Source organism: Colias eurytheme, chromosome 19 (assembly GCF_061535395.1).
Source record: "Colias eurytheme isolate Ceu_HAF_F1 chromosome 19, ilColEury1 Martin Lab GWU primary, whole genome shotgun sequence".
Taxonomy (NCBI): Eukaryota; Metazoa; Arthropoda; class Insecta; order Lepidoptera; family Pieridae; genus Colias; species Colias eurytheme.
In genome coordinates, this window is record NC_142998.1 from 4,216,387 (window position 1) to 4,236,797 (window position 20,411).

The window sequence follows — 20,411 nt, forward strand, 5'->3', positions numbered from 1 at the left end:
TTATTAGCATACATATTTGCTTAATCTATCGATAGTTACGTATTAATTTAACATATACGTATTTACCCCGTGGCCGGAATTACCCCAATGCACCTTACTTCCTATTAAATTCACACGTAAAAGCTTCACGCAAAGAAGGAAATTAGATGTAATCTTAAATCTCGCAATATTCTTACTGCTGATTTTTAAACTCGCTTACTATCTCGAATAAAAATCTTTATCATTTCCATGCATTCACATTATAATATGTATGAAGATTTATATACATTATTACATTTGATATTGTATCCAATAAAAACATGGAACATGAAACAATGTTATCGAGCCTTAAAAAAATAACCTCATTTTCTCTCCGTATCCTACGGAGATAAAATAAGGAATAAATACGAATTCCAATGTTCAACGCCGAATACCGCTAAAGAATCGTGAACAAGTAATTAAAATTTTCGTTAAACATTCCTTAAAGGTTTGGTAGACCTTTGACTAACGAGCTTGGACTGTTTCTGTTTGTCGCATTAAAAAGTTAATTTTAACCTCACTATATTTTTGTCTGTATTGTGGTTAGAATTTATAGATAGTCGACGAACAAAAAAGTTTGTAACTAAATAATAAACAATATTATAAAGAATTAAAGTTACATTTAACAAAGTGACAATTTTAAATACATTATGTTTTGTTAGACTATCGACCTTATTAAATGAATTAAGTACAATGACTTTAGATATATATAAAACTAATCTATTTAATTTTGTAAGCCTTCGTTTTCACGCATTAAATCCTACTGCGCGGTTATGTTAATTCGAAAATGTATTTCTACATTGATTTATCTCTTAGATGTCCCAGTCTATTTGTCAATACATCTCTTACATAGAGCGCAATGGACGTCGGATCTAAAGTACGTATCGTAAGTCGCTTCGATCGAACGCCTATTATTTGGCCGAAACCAAAGCGGGAAGTGTGACATGGCAGTATTGACATATTAGAGGCGACGGCCAACGAATTTATATGCCGACCGCATTTATAGGGCTCAATGGTTTTAGGTCGCATTGATTCTCTCTGACCATGAAACTTTTAACGAATTTATAAATAAGCTTGGAGTTAAAAAATTAGGGGAACACAAAAAAGCTCGCTCTTAAGACGATATTTTGGTTGCATTAAATTACCTTATGAATAAAATGGAATGGAACGTAGAAGTATAATATTTTTGAAAATAATTCAAATCTAATAACAGAAATAAAATCATGAACATGTAACATTATGTACATAATAATACATATTATATCCTTGACCTTACTTTTCTTCTTTTGTTTCATTGTACGCATTTCTAAAATGTAGGTACTACATTAACATGTTATATTCGTATATTTTAGTTAAAATTATTAAAACTAAAGTTAGATTTTGAAACCCCTGTTGGCAATGGGTAAAATACTGACATATCATTATTAAACTATACCCAAATCAAGCCACAATATATTTGGTTTAGCTCGCGATAATAAGTTTATTTAGCGGTTTGACGTGACATTAATTTGATTTGAATTTCCAATAATAATAATACTATAGAACAGAAGTTAGCAAATAATATGGAATTAGTTTCGAAAGCTTCTTGGTTTCGAATTATCGTAGATAGATAATGTAATATGTAACATTTCAACGTTAAAATTTTCAGTTTCATCACCATCCCCTTGTACAATGTAGGTACAACTGTTATTTAAAATAAAACTATCACAATAAAATATAATGTTAACGTATCTACAAATACATAGGAATACAAGTAAAACACAGTAAAACAAACACGCAAACTCAAATAGATTACAAAAGCTAAGAAAAACACAACCATCATAACAATATACCTACGTTCACTAGGTCGCACAATCTTCACAAAATGGTAAGTTTTGTACCGGGCCGGGTTAAAACAATGGCCTTCTAGCGTTCATTGTATTCGCTTTGATAAAGTACCCCACATAACTATGGAACTTGAGTCCTTTAAAACTTGCGAGCTATGAATACTTCCTATTTTAGCCCGAGTCAAAAGACGCTTGTGTGTAAAGTTAAGGCGAACGGATTACAATAATTATGTCGCTTTTATACTGGGAGACCCTATGTGTTTAGATTTAATAAATAATTAAGTACTACCATTGATTACTAAGCATAATGTTTAAGGTTTTTATACCAAATAACTATTGTTCGTTGAATTTAGTCGCTTTGGTTTTCTTCATAACGAAGAAATAAACTCGTGCCTCCAGGTAAAACTCGCAGATGAAAATAAAATTTAATTATTGCGACGATACCGTGGCATCACAATAACGGAGAAATTATAATTTTATACAATCAACATTTATTCCTGCAGGCGTTTATCAAGTGTCGTATTCTCTCTTATATAACTGTTACTTATAAACAGCATTTCTCAGTATATGAAGTATATATCTCTGTTACGTGTAAACAGAATTTCTTAGAATTATATGAAGCACCTATATGTGTAATGGGAATAGCATGTCGTATCTGTACAGCTTCATGATAGCTACATATTGTAGTAGCCATTTGTATCCTACATTGCATTCTACCCACAATAAGTTTCTTAATAACCTGTGAATATTTATACCCTTATATTTTACTTTCCGACTTTGATAATGTGCACTTTACATTATAGCGTTAGTTGTTCTCCAAAATTCCTTGCGTTATTTCAGTCTTCTAAGTTTTCGTGGCAAGCGTATCTTTGAACCTCCAAAATTTAAGTTGTCTTTGTTTCTTTACAAAATTCAGTATGAGTTAAATTGTGAATACGCAATAAAAATATATTTAGTTATACTATTTGAATGTGAATTGAGTAACAGTTTAATATGAAAATTAAATAAACACCGCACCTAATTTTATCTTATAATGAATTTTTAGATTAAAATAATACGTTTGGATTCAATATTATTTTCTCTTATTTTTAGTAGAAATTAACATAGCCTTGAACATGGGTAAGATCAATAAAGTACAGATTGCACTGATAAAACACACAGGATTTGAACGCTTGTTGCACGAACAGGAAAATTAACTTTATATAAAAATTACAAACTAATACAAACTGTAATCGGTGTTAATTCGTAGAATTCCAATTACGTACGGAAAGTAACATTATATTTGCGAAATTAGCATCGTTATTTTTGTGCAAAATAAATCGCAATGAACAGAGAATTTTATTTACACGCGTTCATTAGTCAAGAGTACAAGTTGGCCGTAATTTGGGTCAAAACACTTGTATAACCATTGAGGATGGTTGTAGTTTGTGTCATCGTGATTCATATTGATGGCAAACAGGCTTGTCACACGGGGAAATAAATCTTGGTACAGTTGCGAGTGTGTTTATATCGGAGAACGGTGTTTCGACGTGTTTTTTTTTTCTGGGCAAACGTTGTCAAATTTCTTAGTGAGAATGAGCACAATATTTCGACGTGTTTTGTGTCGAAAATTTGTCAAATTTAATATGACGAGTTGTTTTTTTAGTTTTATAGAACTTGTCACTTCATAAGCTGTTAAAATTGTAGACCGGGTGTAAGAGAACGAAATAGGTCGAGGTCGGTAAAATAGTTGTAGTGGTAATTTAAAAAGTTTTTAGTTTGTAATTAGTATTTTTACTTTCGTTTTGCTTGTTATTACTGGATATATTTATAACCTACACCTACATAATGAAGAAGATATGCATAGTATGTAGTAAATATCAGTTGGAAATGTTTTCATATTAAATGGAAATATATGATACTAGCGGTCCGCCCCGGCTTTGCCCGTGGTACATGTTTTATGTTTTCTTTCCATAAGAACCATCTTCGTACTTCAAGGAATATTATAAAAAAAGGATTATCGAAATCGGTCCACCCGTTCACGCGTGATGCCGTGACCAAGGAAAACGGGTTTCATTTTTATATATATTATTATAGATAACCTAATTTTATTCTTGACGCTACTCTGCTTCAAGGAGAAGCCTTCTGCAAGCTATAAAACTTTTTTAATAACTTACTAAAGTTTCATATTATAGTGTTTACAGCTAGTTTCTACAAATTCAATGAATAAAACTTGACAAATTTTAAACTGTTTTAATTGCTTTCGGAATATCGTAATAACGACTTTAAACTCATGTTATTAAATGAAATATATTAATAAATTATTTATTATTTTTTTATTAAGAACATAAAAATAATTGCGTCTATTTAATAAACTTAACAAACATTATTTTAATCACTAACAAAATAAATTCATAACATTTTCGACCTTTATTACGTGTTGCAAACAATAGAAGATAATCGCAATATAATAAAGACGTTTTCATTAATTCAATTATATCTTCAACGTGTATCTAGACTATCAACATTACCTGAAAGATAGTCTAGTTGGATCGCCGGCAATTGCATTTGATTACTGTTTGTTATTTCCTTTGAACATGCTAATAATGCTAATAAATTGCGTCGAATTTGCAAGACCAATACTGAGAATAAGCATTATTCTCTATGGCCCTAGATAATTTAATTAACGCCTTAAATGCAACACGCTTTATTTCAGCGTTATTATGAATTCTCTGAGGGTTATGAATACAATTTCTTATGTAATAAAGGTATAAACAGGTTTCAATTATATTAATTGCAGCAATGAACATTGTTTTTAAATAGCTTTTAATTTCAGTTTTATGAATTGGAACTTCGAAATTCAAAATTCATTTTTACAACTAATCATACAGCAAACGTGTGCCTTTGCGGACCAAGTAGGTACTTTAACAATAATTATATTCAACATACACTTATCATTTATTGCTTAAAAGATCGTCTTCGAAGTTTCATATTATTTTCAACACTTGCAAAAGACGTATATTATGAATACCTATACTAAAAACATAGTGACTTGTGTCACTCACTTTTCTTTAACACGAACGAAAAAAAGACTCAGCATACGTAAAGATTACATTTATTGTCAAGGATATTTGTTGAAACCATTCCGTTTTCGTTTCGATTCTCTCAATGATCGATCAAATCTAAAGCCATCGAGCATCTCAACATGACATCAGCATGCTAACATTTACCTAAAAGTTTCCAAGGTTTTCCAAGGATTGAATATTTTGATTTAAATAACAAGTGATAGATTAACTTGTAATTTATTTAACATTGATCGCTTTTTAATCATATTTTGTCAACTTTAACTTTAAGCAATAAGAAAATCTCTATCGAATGACAAAATAATAGATTAAGTTATCTCAGTTTGTGTTTTAATATTTTTACGAAGAAATTGTTTTAGCTTTAAACGATTTTCTTTACTTTAGATATCAAAATGATCGATATATTATTGTCAAAATAGGTATGTAGGTATGCACATTTAAGCACTGTATTTTACATACGAATACGATTAGAGACTGTAATTTTTATGCAAACAAATTAGCCTAGATAAAAAATTCGCTACTTCTTATCACCTAAAAGTCTCTTCCACTCAACGCTATAATAATAAAATCGTTCCAGGTACAATTTTCAACCCGTGACGTCACACTACGTGGCGAGATATTCGCGGTTATGCGCGATGCATCGCTAGCAAGCGCTTTAATGGTTGCTGTTTTAAATGCTAACTGGGTACAAGGGTGCACTTATCCCGTACGTTTAATCATATGAGTCGTGTAAGGAAATAACCAAAGAAATAACCATTCTTACAAAATACAAAGGTTAACGCGATATTGTATGCAGTGAGCGTCTTATTATTTGCATGGTTTATTCGTCTGTAACTGAAGAATTTATCTAAGAAGCTGAACAGTTCAGAGACGTTGTCAAATATAAAATAATCAGAGGACCTTTAGCGTTTACTTTGAAAGAGTTTAACTTGATATTCATCATATTCCTTTTATTGCGGATATAAAAGAAATGAATCCATAAAGAAATATATTAAAAGCGTAAAACGCAAACATTGTATTTCATTTCCTTTATTTAAACTCTTGCATCCGTCTTACAAAATAAAAATCACAATTTGTACGTCGCGTCTCAAATCCGAGTTATCAGTCGCTGGGAGCGCCGTATTTCTCGAAAATTCTACGAAACATAACCCAAAGAGAAGTGATAAAGATACATCGATGTATACAGCAGTTTGCTTTGAAGTATCTGTTTGTACATGGCTTGAAGAGAGTCGTTTTATACGTGCCACACGTTCGCTTTCATAATAATTAAATGATTAAGGATAGTGTTGGGGCGGGAAGAAAATGTGGTAGGTTTAACATAGAGTAGCAGAGCATTTTTAAATTTTGCTCACACCTTAAATTATTATGAAAAGATATAGTTACTTAGCTGATTACTGATATGACCTATATTTATAAGCAAAGAAATTGAAGTAATAACAAAATGAAAATACCAGCAGGTATTATCATTCGGGCATGTACTCCAGTATTAATTAGAATTAAATATAACCACCGCAAAGTTCCCAAAACCTGAATTATATTCATTTATTTACTTACTAGGTTTCCACCCGCGGCCTCGCCCGCGCAGTCAAAGAAAAACCCGCATAGTTCCCGTTCCTGTGGGATTTCCGGGATTACATCATTTTCCCGGGATAAAAAGTAGCCTATGTCCTTTCTCGGGTATCAAAATATCTCTATACCAAATTTCATGAAAATTGGTTCAGTAGTTTAGGCGTGATTGAGTAACAGACAGACAGACAGAGTTACTTTCGCATTTATAATATTAGTATGGATATTCATGAGGTAGTTCAAACTCGTTTTAAATTTGCGTACAAGAATATACTAAGAAATGTCATTTTCTCTAAGCGTCACAATAAGATCTACATACAGTGTTTGCGTAGGAATCTAATGTACGGGTACAATACCAACAAAGACAAGATAAATATCGTTTTGTATTGAGATACGTACGATCATCCATTTTACTAAACTACCACAGTATCACATTAATTCCGGTTTGTTAACTCATTTACCGATTAATCGGCTCACAATTTTCAATCCGTTAAGTTTTAATGGCGCTCCGATAAATTCATTAATGTGAAACGTTTGTAAAATTCATAATGAGTTTAATGAAATATGTTTTATTCTATGCAATGTATTAACATAATTGAGTGAAGTGTATTAAAATATAATCCTTTTAACACGTGCAATGTTATTAAGCAAAATTATATTCGAGTAAATGTATATTCTCTTAGTAATGCAAACCGACAAATTGAAAGACGGTGAAACGTAAGTAATAGGGTCCCGTTGTTTCCTTTAGATACGGATACTATTACGTTTAATAATATTCGTATTATTAATAATATAAAATCCCATCTCGTATACAACATGATCCTTTTTAGTCGTTCTTTGTAACCATAATCCAAGAAAACACATTAAACATTCAGTATTAAAAAGCAATCTATCTCAGCGGTATTAAGTAAACAGTATAAAATCTATTAGTTTGAATACAAGGCACACGAGATCTAAACCCTGCCTGGATTATAAGTCGTCCCACTTGCATCTTAATACGCTCCACTTTTCTCAATTAATTGAATAAGATTAATGCAGACGCTGTCAGACGTCAATTGCAAAACGTGACTTGCTTCACGAGTATACATATAATAAAACTGTAATAGGGTCGGGCGTCTGTGTGTTGAAGATATGTACTAGTGAAAATAATGAACTTGGAGCATGTAATTTATTTTTGCCGGAAATGCGAAAATGCGCGTTTAGGCTGTGAGTGAGTCACGTATTAAATAACGTAAAGAATAAAGTGTGAAAGATTTTTTATGAAAAAGATTTTGGATAGAGACTTAATAATATACAAAACACTTGCAATTTGTATGCTACACTTGTAACCGTAGGAGACGTGGATTATAATAGTAATTTATTTAAATAATTCATTGAAGTCTTGCATATATATGTGTTAAACTTATTGATATCTCTTCCTTTTGTACTTGCAATAGCACTGGAATATAAGTGTGTGGTATACACAGGTTTGTTACATTTGCTACGATTATTAATCCCTTCATTCTTAGTCTACGTAGGTATGCCACTTATAAATGTGAATGTCGTATCTAACTTAACTGTCTTCTCGTGTGTTATCCTGTAGTAAAAATACAATCTTCATTTAAAACAATTCTTTTGATTTAGTTTCATTTTTTGTTGACGGTATAAGAACTTTATAAATTACAAGCTATTCAAAATTCCTTTGTAACAAGTTTCAAATTTTCAATACTTTAAAGTTCAAAAAGCATCTGTAATTTACAGTGTAGTGAACGAGTAACAGTGAATACTGTTCGTATTCTCATTTCTCATACATTTCAATGTGCATTTCTAAATTACAGATAAAGTTGAAGATAAAGTTTCAAAATAATAGAATAGGAAGATATAGGAATTCTTCCATCACGCAACACTAGTGCTATTTCGTGTAAGTACAATGTTCTTGGTCTATTTGAGGCGGATTATCGACGTCTTTAACAAGAATTTACTTTTAGGTTAGGACGCCGGTTCTTATAAAGGATCTTGCTTGGGTTAGACGGACAGTTTGGTGCAGTAAAGTTCCATTATTTGGTATACGTGGATTAAACAACTACATTGTAAAGTCAATTACATAACTTGTAATTGGGTGGAGAAAATATTGATCTTCATAAATTACGGACACAGAAGTCCATTTGAGCATGGTTGCATAAGTTAGCAACTCTCGGTTTTATGTTTAAATAAATAAGAAATATAGATAGTGAGAGCTAACCAGGCTTTTCATTAATTTTCCTGCATGGTTTGTGTTCCTAATGAACAAATGAATTAATAAATTACTATGTTTAGCACCTATTTACAAACGTCTTCAGAAAATACGGTCATTCAATATACACTCAGAAATTGCAATAGGTTTTCCGTAAGCGGTCTGCAAAGAGTAAATTGCCACGGATGTCAAAAATACAAGAGCGAGCAAAGAATGGTGTATTACAGCTCGTTGCGACCTATTGTTGTTCCGAACGAAAGAATGATATGAAAGGGCAATTGAAACAAATGAAATTTATAGCTCCGAATGAAAGGAAATGTGGCCACCATTGTGCGGGTTACCTTGATCTGTTGATATGCTCAATCAATAACTCGTTACGAGATTGATGTGAAAAATTCGGATTAATGTTTAAGTTTTTATATACGATTTATTTTTGAACAAATGCTATGAAAATAGGTACATAAACAGTGAAACTGTAGTATCGGTCAATTAGGGAAAGCTGGCATGTTCACAGTACTCACACTTATGCAATTTCACTTACAGTATGTTCAAAAATAAATGCGACTCTAGTTTCATTTTAGACTTGAATTGTAAAATGGGTGCGTTGTAGATATGTATATGCAAATATAATTACTTATGAAAGCTCTCAGAATTTACCTGTAAAATTATAATTTAAAAGTAAATCAATTGATGAACTTAATTATTTATTCTAATAATAATCAATTGGATAAAAGTATTAATAATCATTCAATTATCAAATAATAATTAAATTCCTGACTTTGGTTGAGTAAAGATATCTAAGAAATATTATATTTGTAGTAAGTACGTAATACCTACCAATACGCGCTAACAAATATTATGTGTTACATGTTTATTGTATAATTTTCACACGTTTGGTTTTAAACTCAAACTCAAACATTTATACAATTAGACTTCTTCTAGAAGCACTTTTGAATCGTCATAACAGTTTAACAGTTTTAACATTTACCACCAATTCAGAAAGCAGTATCTATAGAGAAGAAGAAGAATCTATTTAATCATAATCGTAATCTTCTACTTCACTGTAACTTTCATCGCTCGAAGAACTCGATTTTTCGTTGTCGGAATTTCTTAATGTTATTAGTTATTACTTATTATAAATGAGTCAGTGTAATTATCTACTTTTGGTTCTAATTGAATATATTTTTCCTCATGTTCTCGCGTCTTTCTCCAAACGTCACTAAACATATCCAGACTAATAGCATTTGCTTCCTTTCTAAATAATTCTTCCACAGTTTTCAAGTTAAAGTTCACATTTTGTGATGCTACTTTCCCTTTAATTATGCCCCATAGTAACTCTATTGGGTTGAGATCTTTGAGGATTGCATCAAGTAGGTAAAAATTGTGTATAGTTTGGCTTATTTTTTTTAATAATGTGATAACTCTGATTATTAATTAGTTATTTGATTTTTGAAAAAAAAAAATGCCGATTTTAGTCAAAATTTATATTTTTCTAACAAGATCCTTATCATCCAAATTTCCACCTTGGTGAGAAAAATTGTCATTTCTAATGAAAATGAACAAAAAATTAAATGATTTTATTAAATACTGTAAAATAGTCTATAATTCTTCCATTTACTGTATCACAAAATTCTTCATAGATTTTTAGATATTCGTACTACACCAATTACATCACCCTGTATTTATAAACAATTGCAAAATATGACACATACATAGGCCGGGAGATACTGACACAAAATTTCGGGTCATTTGTAACAGAATGGCGGTTCTACAGAGGTCTTATTACGCAATGACTAAAAGAAAAATGATGGTCAGATCTCAGAACGCTGGTACCGGCGGACTAGTCGCGTGGGCGTTAGTCGAACTCGTCGGATAAATAGCGAAAGTCAAACGATTTACAAATCGTTTGACTTTTCCGCGGTATGGCGACCATTTGGAATCGTCCGAAAAGTATGGCATGGCAATTTTAGTAAATGGCTGCACGACGATGGTGCAAAAGTGAGCCCGGTACAAATGGTTGAATTGTTTTTTTTAAAATCAACGCATTCACGTCGGTATGGCGGACTGTAAGTCACATCGTAACTGTATGGCATGACACTACCGCCTACATCTTTTTTAAGGGCTATCGGTAAATTCTAAAATTTTTGTGTTACAAATCGTTGGACTTTCGCTATTTATCCGACGAGTGTGACTAACGCCCACGCGACTAGTCCGCCGGTACCGGCGTTCTGACCATCATTTTTCTTTTTGTCATTGCGTACTAAGACCCCTCTAGACCGCCATCCTGTTACAAATGGCCCGAAATTTTGTGTCAGTATCTCCCGGCCTAACATGTGCAATGTGTAAATGTGTTGACGTTCCAGCTCTTCTTAATATACCTATATTTATGTGAACAACGTTTTTGAGCTTATAGTATCTACTTTCTAGTTTTAAAAAGTAAACACGAATATGTTATTCAGTAAAACATTTGACCGTGGATATATATACATGCAAAGTATTCAATATTCCTTCTGCATGTCGTAAACATGGCATTCAACTTTATTCAATATACCTACAGGACAAGGATATCTAGTAAATCAAAAGCACTAGTCTAGATTGAGCGCAGCGTTTCGGTTCCTCATTTCATTCGATGCACGGAGATTTTTCTAAATAAATACAGTTGCATTTTTATGACGCGCTCTTAAATAGCTTTCTCAGATGATACTGGAAGTTCAACCGTTTTTCTTGATTGCTCCCGTGTGACTTGAAAGAGATAATCTCGTTTAGTTGTGCGCTGTATCCTTGTGAAGAAAATGCAATGTCGTGAACTATATGATGCAAAAATGCTTATACACTTAATGTTAGATACTGAATTTAAAATAGAATTTGTTACTCTTATAGTTCATTGGATGAGAACTATAAGAATAAATGTGATTCAGTATAAAATATAATTCGATTTGTTTCTCGAATTTAAGTTGTTGAAGTCCGTAATTAATTTCCCTATGGCTGTAAAACAGATATGAAGATCTAGAAATGTTCTAGGAAACTCAATTTAGAAAAAATACTGGATGATAAAGCATAGGCAGATTTTAGTAGAGCAAGAAATATATTTAAAAAGTTTATAAATAAATTAACTGTTCCCATTTTAATCGAATCCAGGATAACCTTAATCTTTTTAATATATTTCATAGTTAACAAGTTCACATAATATGTATGTTTAATTAAATGAACGAAATGATAAATTCAATTAATCAGGGACAATTTAATAAAATCCAAGAGGAGCGCGACGTGCTACAAATCCTTTTAATTAAATTTAACTGTCCCAAGGGCATGGGTATAAAATAAACGATGCGTTATTAAAGTACGATTTTCATTACATCATCATAAGGCAGGATTTGTCTTTATTATCACTAACATAGACTAACATAGACGAGTAATAAGAAAGGTTAGGGCGAAGTCATTATTCCCCGGAAAATTGTCAGCTAAAGTAATTAAGAGGGCCTCGTAGGGTCGCCACAAAAATGTGAAACATTGTACACTTACGTAGGTATTTTACTGGACATTTTTGTGTTCGTGCACATAATAAGCTTAAATAAACGCGTTGAGCTTAGTAAGGTGGTATTACGTTGCATTATCCTGGTATTTAGGTATTAACCAGGTCAGCGAGAGCGTGTAAATAACGTTTTAAATTTACCTGTATGTCTTCACTTAATCTTCCTAGGAGTGCAATGGGACAGTTTATATTTTATTGTATTTTATTACGAAAACAGTTTAGAAATATTTTATAGTGACCATTTAGTGAGTTTTCTTTGTAGGTATATATTGGACATTGGTACGAACTGCGAGATAGAGAATTCGCTAACTTAATATTTTAGCTGAATGGCCCTTTCTATCAGATGTTCAATTATAATTATTATTATACCCGAACGTATCGACCCCAAATAATTAATAATACGTAAAAATAAAAACTAGACAAAATCATTGCATGTCATTACAATATTTGTTTGTCTTTCTCGTATAAATGCCAAACGAAACCTCCTTATAAATAGGTATTGCTAAAGCTATAGCCCTACGATCATATAAATAAAACTCCGAAAGTAGATATCGATTCCGCTATATCATGTGAAAACTGACGGCGAAGGCTCGTAGAATAGTTCAAAATGTAAATAACGGATGCCTTATTGAGGTCAAACACATTGCCAGCAGAAATGGGACCTCTTTTGATTATATAAGATTTTGCTGGGTAGCTTTTGCACAGATACTTGTATTGAATGTCAAGTATATTTCTTTTTCCTGACGACATAAGGGGCGGTAATATGGCAGCGTGTACCTCAATAATGCTGCTTGAGGAAACAGCCTGAACTCGTTGTAATTATATAATATGTAGCAGACATTTTGTTGTAAATAAATTCAAAGCTGAGCCAGTCATTTTGTCTTTAGAAACCTATTTGGACATTGCATAGCCAAAAGGTATAATATTATTTTCAATATGATTATCACAGTATTTTTAACTGTCTTTTATTTATTGTGAATCCTAAAAAAACAGATACGATCTTAAACTAATATTACTTGAACTTTGGGCCATATAAGACGTTTATAAAGAAGACAACTGACGGTAAACAACCTATGTTTTAGTCTATCTACTATCTACAGTTACGCAAGATATATTTCAGTTAGCCTCTATGCTTCAGTTGACGGATAAAAAGTCGGTAGCAGCTGTTATAAGACAACAGTTGTTACGCCACGCTTTCAGACGACTGACCCAACTTTTACAACAGGTGGGCTTTAGCCAACGATAAAAATATTTATGGTAAAAGCAAAATAATACCTAAAGCGAAAGTGTATTGTGTTAATTTCGGAATAGAAACAAGGATATGAAAGGATTTAAATGACCTTCAAACGTTATTTTTTTCATTGCAAATTTAACAAGCTTTTAATGCAGCTGTACTTAACTTAGGGATGAATAATATTATATTATTTTATTATATTGAATTAATCTAAATATGATGCTCTACGAACTTATTACCCAAATTCCTGCTCTGTACTGTTAAGATAAAATTTACATTACCCGAATTTAAATAATTTGAAGACAGAAAAAGCCGAATATATTTTTATAACTAGTTAAGATATTCCGAACACGAAGTCTTAGCATGAGTTTTTAACTTTTCGTAACAACGTTAAAAGGCAAGAATAATAAAAAAATACGCTACATTTTTTCTTATATTTTTATCACTCATACAAATAGAATTCTCAGAAACCTTAAGTAAATAATTATTTTTATATAAATCGAAGAAACTACGGTTTAATAATGCTTGAGACGGTAAACAGAGGATCAAAACAAATCTTATCCTAATTAGAAAAAAACCATTTCTTTTTAAGTAACAACATCGGCAATGAGAAATAAATAACATTTTTTACAATTAAAATAATGTCAACTACGTAGTATCTATAAAATAACAATGTAACAGTTTTGTGGATCCACGAGCGAATAAAGAATACTTAGTATTATTACGATCGAAGACCCGATCATTAATCCATCAGTCCTCGGAATCACAGACACAATAGAAAATCTATTGTGTCGCGCCCCGATCGGGCCTTACGGTGGTCAATGGGTTAAAAGGCAGATAAAGTTTCGTAATAATAATTCGGAATAAGGTCAGTATACATTTATTACATTCAATGTTGCTTCTTATTACTGAGATATTATTATATCTATACCTACTTTTAATATTATAAATCTGGAGTTTGTTTGTTTGATTGACGCGCTAATCTCAGGAACTACTGGTCCGATTTGAAAAATTATTTCGGTGTTAGATAACCCATTTATTGAGGAAGGCAAAGGCTATATAATATCATCACGCTAAGACTAACAGAAGCGGAGTAATGCGCGTAGAACCGCGGGATACAGCTAGTATTTAAATGTTTATTACTCAATTTCTCATAGACAGCTCGTTAATTTGCTTAAAATTTGCTACAAAATTTGCAACCATGATAAACATGAAGGCTTTTCCTTTCTTATCTCGGTTGATTCTTCAACCCTTTGCCCGTCTGAGCGAAGACGATGCGAGCGGCTAGTGATAAGATAAATGCGGAAGTTTCTTTTGATCCTAAAAATACTTCCCTATTATCCGTACAATATTAATATAATACTATATTTTAATATTAGAAATTCTAAATTAGCTCTGTCAGTAAGTATATATTTGTCTCTTTTTCACGGCTATACTACTAAATCGATGGGAATGGAAAATATTTGGGTTTTCTTATGACTACGCGAGCGAAAAGCTAAACATAATAATAGAGACTAAAATTCTAAATATTTTTATTCGTCTACGCGGCGAGGCTATCGTTTCCGAGTTTATTCACACCGTAGTCTAGTACTTATCTAATCTGTGCCATAGCGCAACTAAGCACTGAAACTGTCACACAAATACGATAATAATTTGAGCAATTTAGTGCTAGGACAAAGCATGTGAATTGTGAATTAGTGGTGAAACAGGACACCAATGCTCATACATCGTACATCCGACGAGCAATTTTCAAGGCAATTATTCTGAGAGCCTCAGAGATATTGACGCCTCGAACCGCTTCGTGCGGTTACGACCCAATGGTTATATTTAACTTGAAACACAATACTTTTTCACAGTTATAAAACACTTTATTGGTACACTTTTATAACCGATGCAATCACATTTTCAGAGCCATTTTAAGGGGGAATGCAGTTTTAAGGGGGAATTGGAAGTTTGTTATCCTAAAATCAATATGGATTACGTAGGTATTTTTTATGCAAAGAAGTTACTGATTTTTTTTTATTGATTCATCATCGAATGTAAAATATTAAATAACAATATAATGAATATAAAAGATTTTTTTCCCGGTAATAAACGGCTAATGAAAGCTTATTCTAATTTCGCTTCTATTCAGTTTTAAATAAAATTATAGATACCTATTACCTGTGTTTTTCTCAATTATAATTTAGATGAATAAATAAAAATAATAAAGGTTAAAAATTTCGAATATCATGGAAAAATGTACAATTGGATTAGTCAACCTTTTTAATGCAATTTAAGTATTCCATTCCACCCCAATTATGTCCCATGCAATGAGGAAAATGCTTCAAAAATATATAATTTGATCTGATCTTTTGTTGCCGACATAATGGACTGTCATACTGGTGATAAATTTCACCTTAGTATATACGTGTCGGCAATAAAACCAAGTTAAAAAGACAATTTGTATTCCTCTGACTTTTATTTTAGCAAGACCGTGTTTCTGTAATAATATTACCCAACATCCAACGCTTGTGCTCAATATTCTATAGAAATATATCAATGGCTTCACGTTTATGTTCTATAAAAGATCTTTGTCGCAATTCAAAACCTACCTTTTAAGAGCCCCTTAAGAGTGCACTCATAAAAGATAAGTTTGATTTATAAAGGAGCTATTCGTAAACTTTGTATCGCCTATTTACCTACATTTTACACCTTACAAATTACCGTTAACATTATTTAGGGTAAGTATGTATTTATATTTTTTCATCAACAAATAAATAAAAGCCTAAAATGTAGGTACACATATTATATATAAACAAGAGAGCACTTATCTACTTAATAAATAATTTTGCAACGGTAACCGTATAGTTTAAGCCATCCTATAGCTAGCATATTCTAAAATTATTAATTACGGTTTTAGGGTAAATAATAATTCTACAATTAGCGAATATTAATATTTAAGGATTTATAATAAATATGCATCCAACAGTAAGATCAATTTTAAGAGTTTAAAATAATTTCAGTCCCTTTGTGGTTCAAAGCGAATATTAAATTCTCAACTTTATGTTTTCCAAAAACTTTAGAGATGTTGAGATATTAACATTTCTCAAAACTCGTCGTTGGTACAAATTAAAACTTATCTTCATAATAAAATATAACAATTATTTTGTGTTAAAAGTTTATCAACTGTAAAAACAGATAACGTCTTTATAAAGCGCTGAATTAAAAAAGAAAAATTGAAGTTAGAAATAAGCGCTTTTGGTTTAAGTGTTGGCGCCGTTGAAGACAAATATGTGGACCGTATAGTAATTTTTACTACTTATTACTTAATGATGATAAAGGTTGGCATATTATATTCATATTTTTATTTATCTATTCCATGTACCACTTATGTGAGAGTTCACTCTTCGGTGGTAGGTAGGTGATTTATTTAGACATCTAAAAGGAAAAAAGCAGATGTGTCATGCCATGATAAATATCCCACATTACTCATAAGAATTCTCAGGCGTGTGTGAATGCGTGTACGTATTTAGTGAAATCAGTGTGGGCCATACATTACATAAATATTATTATTTTGATGATTCAGCGTCATACTTGGTTACTTTAAAGGTACATGTCTTATGCTATATTTTTCTGTGAAACGCGGTTGCACCTGTAGACGTGGGTAAAAAGTAAAAACTTCGCTCTACCAATTGCCCTGTGTTTTCAACTACAAAACGATTTGTCTTTACAACTTTTATCATTAGGTACATACAACAGTATATGACGTTGTTGCCACTGTGTTAGTAACTATTTAAAAATATATTATCAATATTGTTATAGTTTGATAAAAATAAAAAGCATGAAAATATGTGTAGGTTTTTACTAACTTGACTCCATGGAAACTGCTTTCCTAATCGGTGGTAAATGTAAAAAAATGTTATGACGATTCAAAAATGTGCTTTTATAAGAAGTCTAATTGTATAAATAAATGTTTGAGTTTGAGTTTGAATTTCCAAATAAAAGCAGCAAATAACAAATATATTATTCTATCATGAAAAATATTTATGTACAACAATAAAAATCGTTGGACCAAACATAATATTAAAAGAAAACAGCTTTATAAATATGGAGATTGGGAATAGTTTAGGTCGTCAGTTCAATGAAGTAAAATAAACCGGTCAAATAAATTCGCCACTTAGAGCATTTCTGAGAATCTTACAGGCTGGATTTTTTGATAGATTTTTTGAAGATGTCCTTTATTTATGTATTAATATTATGGTATGTAATGGTGGAGTATAGTTAAACATTATAATAATTATTGTTGCTTTCTCTCTTTACTCATATTATACAGGAGATCAGAAGGGTAACTTTGATTGTATGTTTTTTTTATTACGATTTAACTCAAAAACTATTCGACCAATTACAAAATCTACATCTTTGCCGAGTATCATAAGATGTGTTGATTTTTTTATTCTTTGGTTACTTCAAGTGAATCTAGGCGAAACGGTGTGTTCAAATATAACGGGTATATTATATGATAATAGGTACAGGAAGGCTATTTAAAATCATACTACGACTGATAAGTTATCAAAAGTCTACCTAGTCCTTGTATAGTCCATCAATGATAAATGTTGCAAATATGGAAAATAATATTCCTCTATAAACAGACGAATTTGCACGATCATCTAAACGAAAAAAACGTGATATTTTGTAATTAACCTACAAAAAAGGATGTTTCATAAACAATTTTAATAAAAAGGATAATTTCTTCGTGAATTACAAAGCACTTAAGGATAACGTGGTTGTAAAGTAACGAAATTGGATGAGGTTTTAGGAGCGATTTGATTCATCTTCTCGGTTTTATTCCAACGTAAATTAAAATTTAGTATCTCAAATCATAATTATTTCCAGGAGTTTATTAGATTTTGTTAAATATTTTCGAAATAAAAAGTTTCAATTCAAAGCAAACACTGTCATTATATTTTGTAGATGTTATTTTTTTTTTTTATTGATGATTATTAGAAAGGATGTAGATCTTGAAGATTTGAAGGGTTGGAATAAGGTGATAGAAATGTATGAAGAGAAAGATTGCCAACTAGGACTATACGCGGAAATATAGTCCACAGCTCTATGTAAGAAATTTAAATATTGACGTTGGAAAATGAAGATCGGATTTAATTTATTACATGAAGTCAACTTTACGTCTCTAGTTACATAAATAGTATTCACTGAAGCGATTAACACCTTCAAAGGGAGGTAAAAGTTTGTTTTCAAGGCGCAAAGCTTTCCATTGCAAACGCTTAAGTAAACCATTGAAACTATTAAATTATAATAAGGATTAATTTAACTTTCTAGCTCGATTTATCATATTCTGTTTGATGGGAATACGCTTGGGTAAAAGTTATTTTTTAGTAACTCATAAAAGGAAAGATGAAATATATTGAGGTGGAATCATATGTTTGCAATTTTAGTAGAGGTCACAAAAACCTAGTATAAACTGTCTTTGTTTATGAATTGAAAAATAAGATCACTCCTTTTAAATTCGACATTTAAAACATCAATCACAGTGAATTATTAATTATGGGCATACGCAATTGCCATATCGTTTGTAATTAACAAATGTCACATTCTCAATTCCCCACATCAACTACAAAGAAATTGCAAACAGTTTATTAAAAATATTGACGACATAAAAAAAGTGGAGCTTATTTTCAATTTCATCTTGACATCTCGAAGCTACGTCACATAGCGTACGTGTTAAGGACTGTCTGCAGAAGATTGACGTTACATTTCTGTCAGCACCAAATACCAAGTATTTTTATGATATTTCTTCGATAAATGAATTCAATGTTTATATTCTTTGTTGTTTTGTATATTTCATAGAAAATTTAGACTTTGTAAGTAGAAGATTTGGAATTGTAAGGGTTTTAAATTTAAAACGTCGATTAAATTGTAATTGAGGCTCACGAATGACGATCAAATGCATTATTTACTGTGCTTGCAAATATTTATAAAAACTCATAATTACCTAATATTACCTATTATTTTATAAAAAATAACTTATAACTATATTTTCTTACATCCGTACATATTTAACGCGGTATATAATGTGGAAGTTCTTCATAGAATTTATAAAATGGCTCTCAATGTATAAATTAACAGAATAATAATTATATACAAAATACAGGAGGTTTCTGTGAAATTGAGATAACTGGGTTATAAAGCAAGGCGAACTGAAACGATCCTCAATAGTCTGTAAATGTACTTTCAAGTTAGCAGAAACTATGGTCATTTAAGTCAAAACTATTTGTACATTGTTATTATAATATGCAAATGTATTTAGCTATTCCCCTGACTTCGCTCAGAATTAACGGTGATATTACTTAGGTTTATCATTAGGGAATAATGTTACTTTCAACTGGTAAAATAATTTTAAAAATAAGGATAATTTTATGTTTATCTTTATGTAGAAAACGTATCTATAGGAAGTGAGTAAACTAAACGTTCTAACTTTTAATGCACCCTAGAGGTTTTATTTTTCAATCGTACATGTTTACACGCGATGAAATCATTTCATGAATACTTATTTGATTTCTAATAACTGTAACAGGCACAACTATTAAAATCTATCATACATATCATTTATCCCCTACTTCCCAAACCCATGTGCGTACAAAAATGACAACCCTTCACCATTAAATTGAAATATATCCACCATTCCGCGAATCACGGTGAGCTCAAAATCATGACGTATGTACATTTGGCACTCAATATACCGGGACTGCGATGCCGTGATAATTCCTCTCTTGAATTTATTGTTGCGTGCGGAACAAGCAAAAAGTACCCCGAAATTAACATTTAAGCCGTCTGGTTTGCATTAATGCTCAATTTGCACAGACAATGCAAGCATTTATTCGTTGATAACATTAATTTACACAACAGGCGAGAAATTCACCAATTAACGTAGGTAAAAAAGTTCCGTTTCAGGTACTGTCAG